The 11,011-nt window shown below is 46.0% G+C and overlaps 1 pseudogene; it reads left to right on the top strand.

Annotated features, from left to right (window-relative positions):
• The first annotated feature begins 6,627 nt into the window (after positions 1-6,627).
• Positions 6,628-6,745, top strand: LOC124799919 (annotated as a pseudogene).
• The last annotated feature ends 4,266 nt before the right edge of the window (positions 6,746-11,011 follow it).

Raw genomic sequence — 11,011 nt, 5'->3', positions numbered from 1 at the left:
ATTACGTTTTTCACACGCCATTATTGTCACAGTATTTCACACGACAACACAGAAAAACACAATTTGAAGATCAAAAATAAGAGAACACATTAACATAGCACTGAAAATAATATCTAGTTAATTGCAGCTGCGAAATACTTGGTGCAAATCTACATGCATGCCACAACTGTTTTACTGTACAACAATGAAAGTCTGCAACTACAAAGGAGATTTTCTCTACAATTACGCGCTAGCAATAAACAAAATCTACACTAATTACACAAACTACAAGAAAAAATCAGAAGATTCCAGTGAGGTATCCTAGGCTAAGGGTCGACATATGAAACATCCCCTTAGAACAATTATACATGACTGTGCTTTAACTGACACACAATATTTTTAGCGCAACGCAATCTGACTTTCAAAAAATCCCTACGAAAGAATGGCCCTGACTAACATTAAACTATACCTTTCACAAATCACTTACCTCACAAAAGTCTTCGCTGCTCAAGCTACTGCAATACAGCGAGCGCCACTACTGCCAGCTAAATAAAAGATTCAAACTATGGAAGGCACTAACTACTGATAGGGATAGTTAGCAAATGAAAGATATTAATAGAGAACAAACAATGTATTTACCTTGATATCATCATATATAAATATAGCAGTTCATGACAAATTTCAAAACTCCGCCATCTCTCTCTCCACATCCACCACTGCTGGCGGCTCACCTCCAACTGCGCAACGCTACGCGCTGTTCACAGCCAGCTGCCTAACACTACAATGGCAGACAACAATGCAAACTAGCCACAGACTGCACACAGCACAGCCAGTGATTTCATTTTCATACAGAGAGCGCTACGTGGCGGCGGCGTTACCAATATAAGAACCTAAACAGCCTACTTACACACTATTCATCCAGTTGTTTCAGTTCATGTTCATTGCGTAGTCGACACTTAAGGGGTTTTGAGTAGGTACTGTTACTGCATGAAATTTCTGTCTATGTAAATTTATGGTGGAAGGGGGGGGGGAGAAAGGAAAGGAAAGGGATTACTAATGTCAGCTGCATCGGGACAATACGCAGAATTAGAGGCGACGATTGAAAATTTTTACCGGACTAGGACTTCAACCCAGGATCTCCTGCTTACGAGGCAGATGCATTAACCACTGCGCCACCCAGAAACACTATTACCATAGCTCCGCGGACTATGCAGGAAATGGACAGGGACTGCGGATAGATGGCGCTCGGTGGGAATGTGGGTCGGCCCTGAGCCGTGCGAGATAGTCGGCAGAGTTATGATAACACTGTTTCTGGGTGGCGCAGTGGTCAACTCACATGCCTCGTAAGCAGGAGATCCCGGGTTCGAATCCCCCAGTCCTGTACACATTTTCACTCCGCATATTATCTCGATGCAGTTGACGTTAATAATCCCTTTCATTCCCCCCCCCCCCCCCCCCCCCCCCACCTTCAGTTTACATACAGGGTGTTACAAAAAGGTACGGCCAAACTTTCAGGAAACATTCCTCACACACAAAGAAAGAAAATACACTCGTGGAAATTGAAATAAGAACACCGTGAATTCATTGTCCCAGGAAGGGGAAACTTTATTGACACACTCCTGGGGTCAGATACATCACATGATCACACTGACAGAACCACAGGCACATAGACACAGGCAACAGAGCATGCACAATGTCGGCACTAGTACAGTGTATATCCACCTTTCGCAGCAATGCAGGCTGCTATTCTCCCATGGAGACGATCGTAGAGATGCTGGATGTAGTGCTGTGGAACGGCTTGCCATGCCATTTCCACCTGGCGCCTCAGTTGGACCAGCGTTCGTGCTGGACGTGCAGACCGCGTGAGACGACGCTTCATTCAGTCCCAAACATGCTCAATGGGGGACAGATCCGGAGATCTTGCTGGCCAGGGTAGTTGACTTACACCTTCTAGAGCACGTTGGGTGGCACGGGATACATGCGGACGTGCATTGTCCTGTTGGAACAGCAAGTTCCCTTGCCGGTCTAGGAATGGTAGAACGATGGGTTCGATGACGGTTTGGATGTACCGTGCACTATTCAGTGTCCCCTCGACGATCACCAGTGGTGTACGGCCAGTGTAGGAGATCGCTCCCCACACCATGATGCCGGGTGTTGGCCCTGTGTGCCTCGGTCGTATGCAGTCCTGATTGTGGCGCTCACCTGCACGGCGCCAAACACGCATACGACCATCATTGGCACCAAGGCAGAAGCGACTCTCATCGCTGAAGACGACACATCTCCATTCGTCCCTCCATTCACGCCTGTCACGACACCACTGGAGGCGGGCTGCACGATGTTGGGGCGTGAGCGGAAGACGGCCTAACGGTGTGCGGGACCGTAGCCCAGCTTCATGGAGACGGTTGCGAATGGTCCTCGCCGATACCCCAGGAGCAACAGTGTCCCTAATTTGCTGGGAAGTGGCGGTGCGGTCCCCTACGGCACTGCGTAGGATCCTACGGTCTTGGCGTGCATCCGTGCGTCGCTGCGGTCCGGTCCCAGGTCGACGGGCACGTGCACCTTCCGCCGACCACTGGCGACAACATCGATGTACTGTGGAGACCTCACGCCCCACGTGTTGAGCAATTCGGCGGTACGTCCACCCGGCCTCCCGCATGCCCACTATACGCCCTCGCTCAAAGTCCGTCAACTGCACATACGGTTCACGTCCACGCTGTCGCGGCATGCCACCAGTGTTAAAGACTGCGATGGAGCTCCGTATGCCACGGCAAACTGGCTGACACTGACGGCGGCGGTGCACAAATGCTGCGCAGCTAGCGCCATTCGACGGCCAACACCGCGGTTCCTGGTGTGTCCGCTGTGCCGTGCGTGTGATCATTGCTTGTACAGCCCTCTCGCAGTGTCCGGAGCAAGTGTGGTGGGTCTGACACACCGGTGTCAATGTGTTCTTTTTTCCATTTCCAGGAGTGTATGTTATGTGGACATGTGTCCGGAAACGCTTACTTTCCATGTTAGAGCTCATTTTATTACTTCTCTTCAAATCACATTAATTATGGAATGGAAACACACAGCAACAGAACGTACCAGCGTGACTTCAAACACTTTGTTACAGGAAATGTTCAAAATGTCATCCGTTAGCGAGGATACATGCATCCACCCTCCGTCGCATGGAGTCCCTGATTCGCTGATGCAGCCCTGGAGAATGGCGTATTGTATCACAGCCGTCCACAATACGAGCACGAAGAGTCTCTACATTTGGTACCGGGGTTGCGTAGACAAGAGCTTTCAAATGCCCCCATAAATGAAAGTCAAGAGGGTTGAGGTCAGGAGAGCGTGGAGGCCATAGAATTGGTCCGCCTCTACCAATCCGTCGGTCACCGAATCTGTTGTTGAGAAGCGTACGAACACTTCGACTGAAATGTGCAGGAGCTCCATCGTGCATGAACCACATGTTGTGTCGTACTTGTAAAGACACATGTTCTAGCAGCACAGGTAGAGTATCCCATATGAAATCATGGCGGTGAATCGAGGAAGTACAGTACATACTGACGAAACTAAAATGAGCTCTAACATGGAAATTAAGCGTTTCCGGACACATGTCCACATAACATCTTTTCTTTATTTGTGTGTGAGGAATGTTTCCTGAATGTTTGGCCGTACCTTTTTGGAACACCCTGTATAGTGTATCACAGCTGCGGATTTCGCGTGATGTCTGTTCTTTAGGATATGTCCAGAGACACCACGTATTCATATAAATTTCACTCGTTAAACATTCGTAACGCGGCGCCCGCATGTGCAAACACAGACAATTTAATCCTTGCTTCCTATGTGATACTTTATGTAAAACAGATATACAAGGTTGGACAAAAAAGGGAAGCGCCACGAGAAATGCATGCTTGAAAGTAAATGCAAATGCTAGCCAAGCCTGCAGATTGCGCTGTGTATATGACCATGAATGGCACCTGTACAATGCCTTCAACATGTTGCAAATGTCAGTCGTGCTCAGAACAGTGGTCTGTGTGTAGATGTGGATGCATTATGTCGGAACTAAGTGAATTCAAACGTTGGCAAATTGTTGGTGCTCTAGGGTTAGTGCTTCAGTAATCAAGGTAGGCGAAATGGCGCGGTTCCCCCCGTCGGAGGTTCGAGTTCTCCCTCGGGCATAGGTGAGTGTGTTGTCCTTAGCAGAAGTTAGTTTAAGTTAGATTACGTAGTGTGTAAGCCTAGGGACCGATGACCTCAGCAGTTTGCTCCCATAGGAACTTACCACGAATTTACAAATTGTAGGCGAAATATTTGGTGTTCCAAGAAACACCGTATCGAAGGTTAATACGTAGAAAGGGGAAAAGGGAAAACATCTGCTAAGTCAAACGCGGGCGAAACTATATGTTGAGTGATCTTGACGAAAGGACATTGAAGAACAGTGGGCGAATAGTGATAGGGCGACAGCTGCAAGAGTCACCGTTGATCTGAATTTTTGCACTCGCGAATTCTGTCAGCGCCAACACACCACGAAGGATGCTCCGTAAGCTGGGAATTTCAAGGCGAGGTGAAAATCCAAAACTACGCATCAGTATTACAGACGCCCGCAACAGAAAAACGTAGTGCTAAAGCCATTAAACCTGGACTATGCAGCAATGGAAGAAAGTAATTTGGTCGAATGAGTCTTGGTTAACGCTGTTTCCAACTTCTGGCCATGTTTTCGTCCAAAGAGTGAAACATGACAGCAGTTCGGTGATGATTTGAACAGCTATATCGTGGTATTTGTTGGGCGCCATGAGTACTCTCTGCAGGGCTACATTACTTCCAAGGATTATGTGACCTTTTCGGCTGAGCAGGTCCATGCCAAGGTAAAATATTTGTTGCCCAGTGGTGATGCAGTGTTCCAAAACGACAGGGTCCCTCTCCACACAGTTCTTATCGTCCAGTGCTGGTTTTGTGAGCACGAGGATGAATTGTCGCATCTCCCCTGAGTGCAGTCACCAGATCTCAATATTACTGAGCCTTTTGGACTACTCTGGAGAGAAGGGTGCGTTATCGCTACCCATCTCCACCATTGTTTCCTGAACTTATGCAGAAAGGATGGTACAAGATACCCTGCAAAACCGTACAGGACCTGCATTTAGGGGTTCCGAGACGAGTGGAAGCTGTTTTGTGTGCCAACGGTTTTCCTACACCGTGTTATGCATGGAAACGTGTTGCGGTTCCATATTTTGTCCGCCCCCTGTAATTACCGACAGTTCAGGCATTTTACCGTAACGTCCGATACGCATGTTCTCTCCGTACTTGTTTTGGCGCCAACAACTATTTACTTGGCTAGATACACAATCCAAAGTTTCTTGCATAACGAGCTCTCGATTCGTGCGGGAGGACGAGTGGGGAGGGCGGTGGGTGGTATCGATACAAGACGGTTAGAAGGGGACAGTCCAGTCACCTCTTAGTAGCTATACCGTCGTAGTGTGAAATGAAATATTGAACTGTGTAAAGTCTTTAGTTATAGTCATCACTACGGTTGATAGATAGAACAGTTGCAACTGAAAAATGGATCAGAATACCAGAGCAGCTGCCCAAGCGTGTTCCTGCATTCTGGTTCAAAAGCACGTAAAAAAAAAAAAAGGTTCAAATGGCTCTAAGCAGTATGGGACTTAACATCTGAGATCATCAGTCCTCTAGACTTAGAACTACTTAAAACTGCCTAACCTAAGGACATCACGCACATCCATGCCCGAGGCAGGATTCGAACCTGCGACCGCTGCAGCAGCGCGGTTCCAAACTGAAGCGCCTAGAACTGCTCGGCCACAACGGCCGGCAAAAGCACGTGAACTGTTGAGTCAGATCCTATAGTAGTCATAGATAACGGTATTTTTTGGGGAATGAATAGGGATTGGACTTATGTGTAAATGCATTGAGGATGTACTGTACTCTAAAGCTGTGTCGGATCTCATGACTATGTACACACACGGTTTAGGTTTACATGCTATAAGAGGTGGCTACGATGTACGTACTTTGAAATTGTAAACATGGGTGTATCTGCTTATCTGGCACGACCCTATTGGTTTAGTTTTTCATCACAGAGCGGTCCAGTTTCTTGTCTCAAGGGCAGAAACCTATCATCAACAACAGCAAGACCACGAATGCCGAAGTATAGTTACATATTAATTTAATTAATTATTGTTGTAATTTATTTTCCCTGTTATTAATATTTTTAAAAGTTGCAGGTCTCAGTAGTTAGACTGCAGGTTATGCAGTCTTCTACAGTAAATTAATGTCGTGTCCCTTGCAAGTAGCAAAACAATAAAGAGCGAGTCCTATGCATATTTCTTGGTTAATTGGTTGGTAAATGAAGAAAGTGCTTCGGCAAAACGAAAACCGAGAGCGTAAGTACGAAGTGTTTCGGTATTTTGTTGACCGCCACCTACGTGGGGAGAAATAGCGATCGTAATAAAGTAAGAGATATCAGAGTTCGCAAGGAAGGATTTCGGTGCTCCTTTTTCCCAAATGCTATTCGAGTGTGGCACAGCCGATGAATAGTCTCAATGTCATTCTGTGAACCCTCTACCAAGCACTTGGATGTGAGTTGCAAAGTAGTTACGTATATGTAGATGCATCGTATTCACTAAGTTTTGTACTTCGGCATGGAATCTCATTGCCAACGGCCTTGCCGCAGTGGTAACACCGGTTCCTGTCAGATCACCGAATTTAAGCGCTGTCGGGCTGGGCTAGCACTTGGATGGGTGACTATCCGGTCTGCCGAGCGCTGTTGGCAAGAGGGGTGCACTCAGCCCTTGTGATGCAAACTGAGGAGCTACTTGATTGAGAAGTAGCGGCTCCATCTGGTCTGCCGAGCGCTGTTGGCAAGCCGGGTGAACCCAGTCCTTGTGAGGCAAACTGAGGAGCTACTTGATTGAGAAGTAGCGGCTCCGGTCTCGGAAACTGACATACGGCCGGGAGAGCGGTGTGCTGACCACATGCCCCTCCGTATCCGCATCCTGTGATGCCTATGAGCTGAGGATGACACGGCGGCTGGTCAGTACCGTTGGGCCTTCATGGCCTGTTCGGGAGGAGTTTAGTTTTTTAGGGAATCTCATTGACTAAAGTTGAACTGTTTTCAATGATGAGTCCTACTTCGAACCGAGCACCAACGATCAGTGTCTGGAGACGCCCGGGACAACTGTGTGATACCAGCCTGACAGCCAACCGCCGTACGGCACGGCAGCCAGGAATGGTGGTCTAGGGTGTCCTTTCATTTCTTAGCAGGATCCCTTTGGTTGTGCTCCGCCGCACCCTTACACCACAGCGGTACGTCGATGATATTCTACGCCCAGTTTTGTTGCCCCTGATGGCAAGCTATTTTAAGCCTACGTTTCAACAATATAACCTCCGCCCGCACACGTTGAGAGTTTCTACTGCTTGTCTCCGTGCTTGTCAAAACCTATTTTGGCAACAAGGTCGCCGCTTCTCTCCCCAGTTGAGAAAGTTTGGAGTATTATGGGCAGGACCCTCCAACCAGCTCGGGATTCTGAACATCTAACATAGCAATTGAACAGAATTCGGCACGATATCCCTCAGCAGGACATCCAACAACTCTGTCAGTCAGCATCAAGCCGAATAACTACTTGCATAAGGGCCAGAGGTGGACCAACACATTACTGACTTGCTTAATTTGTGAAGCTGTTTCTCTTGAATAAATCACCCCGTTTTTCTGCAGTTTTAATTATTTGTTTATCTGTACATATACATCACACTATGGATTTACGTCCCATTCGGATAAATCCCTCATGGTGTGTCATTTTTTTGTGTTAGAGTGTATTTTGTCCATTAGGCTATATACCGTAGTAGAAATGTACGACCTCAGGAAATGTAACAGGTGTAGTTTTCTCAGGCTTTCAGCCGTTCGCAGTGCCATTTGACACGGAAACTTCGTTTGGAAATGTATAATCTGTAGATCTCCGATGTTCTTGTAGTTGCAAGATCTAAAAACATCACCTTCCTGCCCCACAGACTACTTTAGACAACTCGTGACAAACAGGCTGGATGACCAGTTACCAAAATCAGATTTTCTCAAATGTAATTGTGGTGTCGAAGATCTCCACATTATCAACATGTATGTGTCCGTGATAATTTATGTTGTGCGTCCGCCGAAAAGCGTCAACGATTTGACGCTTGCATTGTGGATGCTATAGACTGGCGGAACTTAGAGGTTTGTAGATAGCTTATCGTATGACTTCTGTCGTTGCTCCGTACTCTTACTCTGATCTTTATTTGCTACCTGGGTAATGGACACATTCGTGTTGTCCGTCAATCACCTCGTCTGGGACTGCTGTTCAGCGAGATCGTGGGCTGCTGCAGGGACCACTGTACTGTTGAGAATGGCGTCACGTAGTGATCTGTTATTTACTTTGAGAAAATCATCACCGCATGATTAGGGAACCTATCCAGTGGCAATGGAAATTGAGTAACTAGGCTAGGAAAACTGGAATAGTGCCCCGGAATCCCGAAAACAAGGGATATATGGCGCACGAAGGAAAGAAAAGAAAACTTTCGATGGGCAGAATAAGTGGAGAAATTAACAAAACGATCAACCAAGTGAAGTCTTTCGCTATGACAAAACAATCAAAGATCGTTCAGCAAATCATTTAGAAGTTTAGGTATGCGAATCATTTCTTCATTTATCCCGGTCAAATCTCGATCTGCATTTGGACTCGAGCATTAAGAAATTGAATTTGTAAAACGAAAGGGAGTAGATATGAGCAAATGTTGCTGCCAAGGCTGTGACGAAGTATCGTCGTAAGTGGTGTGAAAAAATATTGAAGTCAAATTTACATTTAGTCCTTAAAGGCGCTGTACAGTCCAACCAAGGAACTGCTCTGTATTTCGAAATAGATGAGCACATGTACAAACTTTTGGAGCAAAGTGTTGGGAGGAGAGATACGATGTTATCTATGAACTTGAAGAAAGATGGATTGACGTTCCTAACAGTAAGCCTAAGAAGCCGGCCGGAGTGGCCGAGCGGTTCTAGGCGCTTCAGTCTGGAACCGCAAGACCGCTGCGGTCGCAGGTTCGAATCCTGCCTCGGGCATGAATGTGTGTGACGTCCTTAGGTTAGTTAGGCTTAAGTAGTTCTAAGTTCTAGGGGACTGATGACCTCAGATGTTAAGTCCCATAGTGCTCAGAGCCAGTAGCCTAAGACAAACACTGCCCCACCCTTTCGCGGCCCATAGACCTCGCCGCGCTGGAGCGATAGAGTGGCTTGCATGCCTCAACAATATACATAGCCGCACCGTAGGTACAACCACACCGTACGGATGTCTGTGAGAGGCCAGACTGGCATATGGTTTCCGAAGAGGAGCAGCAGCCTTTCCAGTGGCTGCAGGGGCAACACTCTGCACGATTTGCGATTCTGACCTTTGAAACACCCTTTTCCATGCACATGTGATAAAAAAGAATAGGTTTTTGTTTTAAAATTTTCTAACGGATTCAATCCATTAATCTCTGTTTTGTCACAAAACTAACTATGCCTTTTAAATAATATACGCCTTAAAAATTTGGAGTACTTACGAAATGAAGTGTGATTTGGATTGTTGTTTCCGCTGACGGTTTTTTAAAATGTATACTGTTTATGTCAACACAGATCGTAACCTCAAGCGAAGTAAACGCGTCATTTCCTTGGCTACCTGTCTCCCAAGGCTTGGATCAACATAGCACGTTGGAATGTGAGGTGCTAATAGTTTGAATCCTCTCGATGCCAACTGTGACCGAAAACGATACTGACCAAAATACGCTGCCGCTATAATCGACGTAGCTTAATGCTGTGCTTCATTTCGGCGAAAAGTAATTTATATCAGTAAGTATCATTTGTACATGACTTAGTATGCCATCGCGTAATCTATGGTCTGACACGTCCAGAAGTCCCATCAACGACGGGTTCATTAAAGGCCCCAGAGACAAAAAAATACCATTGACAACGATGTCGCCTCTCATCGATTTCATCACACAAGAGCGATATATCACAGGCAGGAATATCGCCTGAAAAAAACTGCCATTTATTGAACTTACTTTGGTATGCTTTTCGGTCCACTAAGGAAGAATACAGACCTACGTTACTTGCTACTTTAAAAATAAAGTGAGTGACTGCAATTTCGAGACTATCTTTATTCTTTCATTATTTGCCTTAGAAGAAATTTCTTAATTGTACTATTACTTTTTCCTGCTGGGCTTTTTCTAGTGTTACAAATAGTTCTTATCTTGTTACTGGAGGAATTCATTTTCTCTTAAAAATACGTCACTGGTAACACACTGAACTCTTATGCGGGATGACAGCGGTTCAAATCACGTCCGGCCGTCCAGATTTAGGTTTCTGGCGATTTCCCTGAAACTCTCAAGGCGTACACCGGCGGCTTCCTATGAAAGGACAAAGATCATTCGGTTTTCCCAATAGAAGCATGTGCTCCGACTTTAAAAATCTCGTCGTCGCCGGACGTCGATGCCTAGTCTTCCTACCTTGCTTAATAGTACAAATATTTTGATTCTCTGGCGATTTTGCTTAAAAACTGACAGTTCAATTTCTAAGCTATTGTAACTCTATAGCCGTCGAAGGTTCCTTGATACTTATTCTGCACGGTATTCGAATTTTGTCTGTAGCACGCAGTTTACGAACATTTATTCTACTAACAAAGGTTAATTTTTTAGGGCAACAGTTTTTAATATACAAAACTGCGTTTTATTGGCAAGATACTAAGAAAATGTAACAGACCTACTAAGCAGACTACCTCCACTACGGTTGTCCGTCCTCTTTTAGAATACTGTTACGCGGTGTGGGATCCTTACCAGACAGGACTGACGGAGTACATTGAAAAAGTTCAAAGAAAGCCAGCACGTTTTGTATTATCGCGAAATATGGGAGAGAGTGTCACAGAAATGATACAGGATTTGGGCTGGACATAATTACAAGAAAGGCGTTTTTCGTAGGGACGGAATCTTCTCACGAAATTCAAATCACCAACTTTCTCGCCGGTTGCGGTGGTCTAGCGGT

This window comes from Schistocerca piceifrons, chromosome 5 (assembly GCF_021461385.2).
Source record: "Schistocerca piceifrons isolate TAMUIC-IGC-003096 chromosome 5, iqSchPice1.1, whole genome shotgun sequence".
NCBI classification, from domain to species: Eukaryota; Metazoa; Arthropoda; class Insecta; order Orthoptera; family Acrididae; genus Schistocerca; species Schistocerca piceifrons.
The sequence above is the reverse complement of the archived record's forward strand: the minus strand, read 5'-3'. Positions and strand labels throughout refer to the sequence as shown.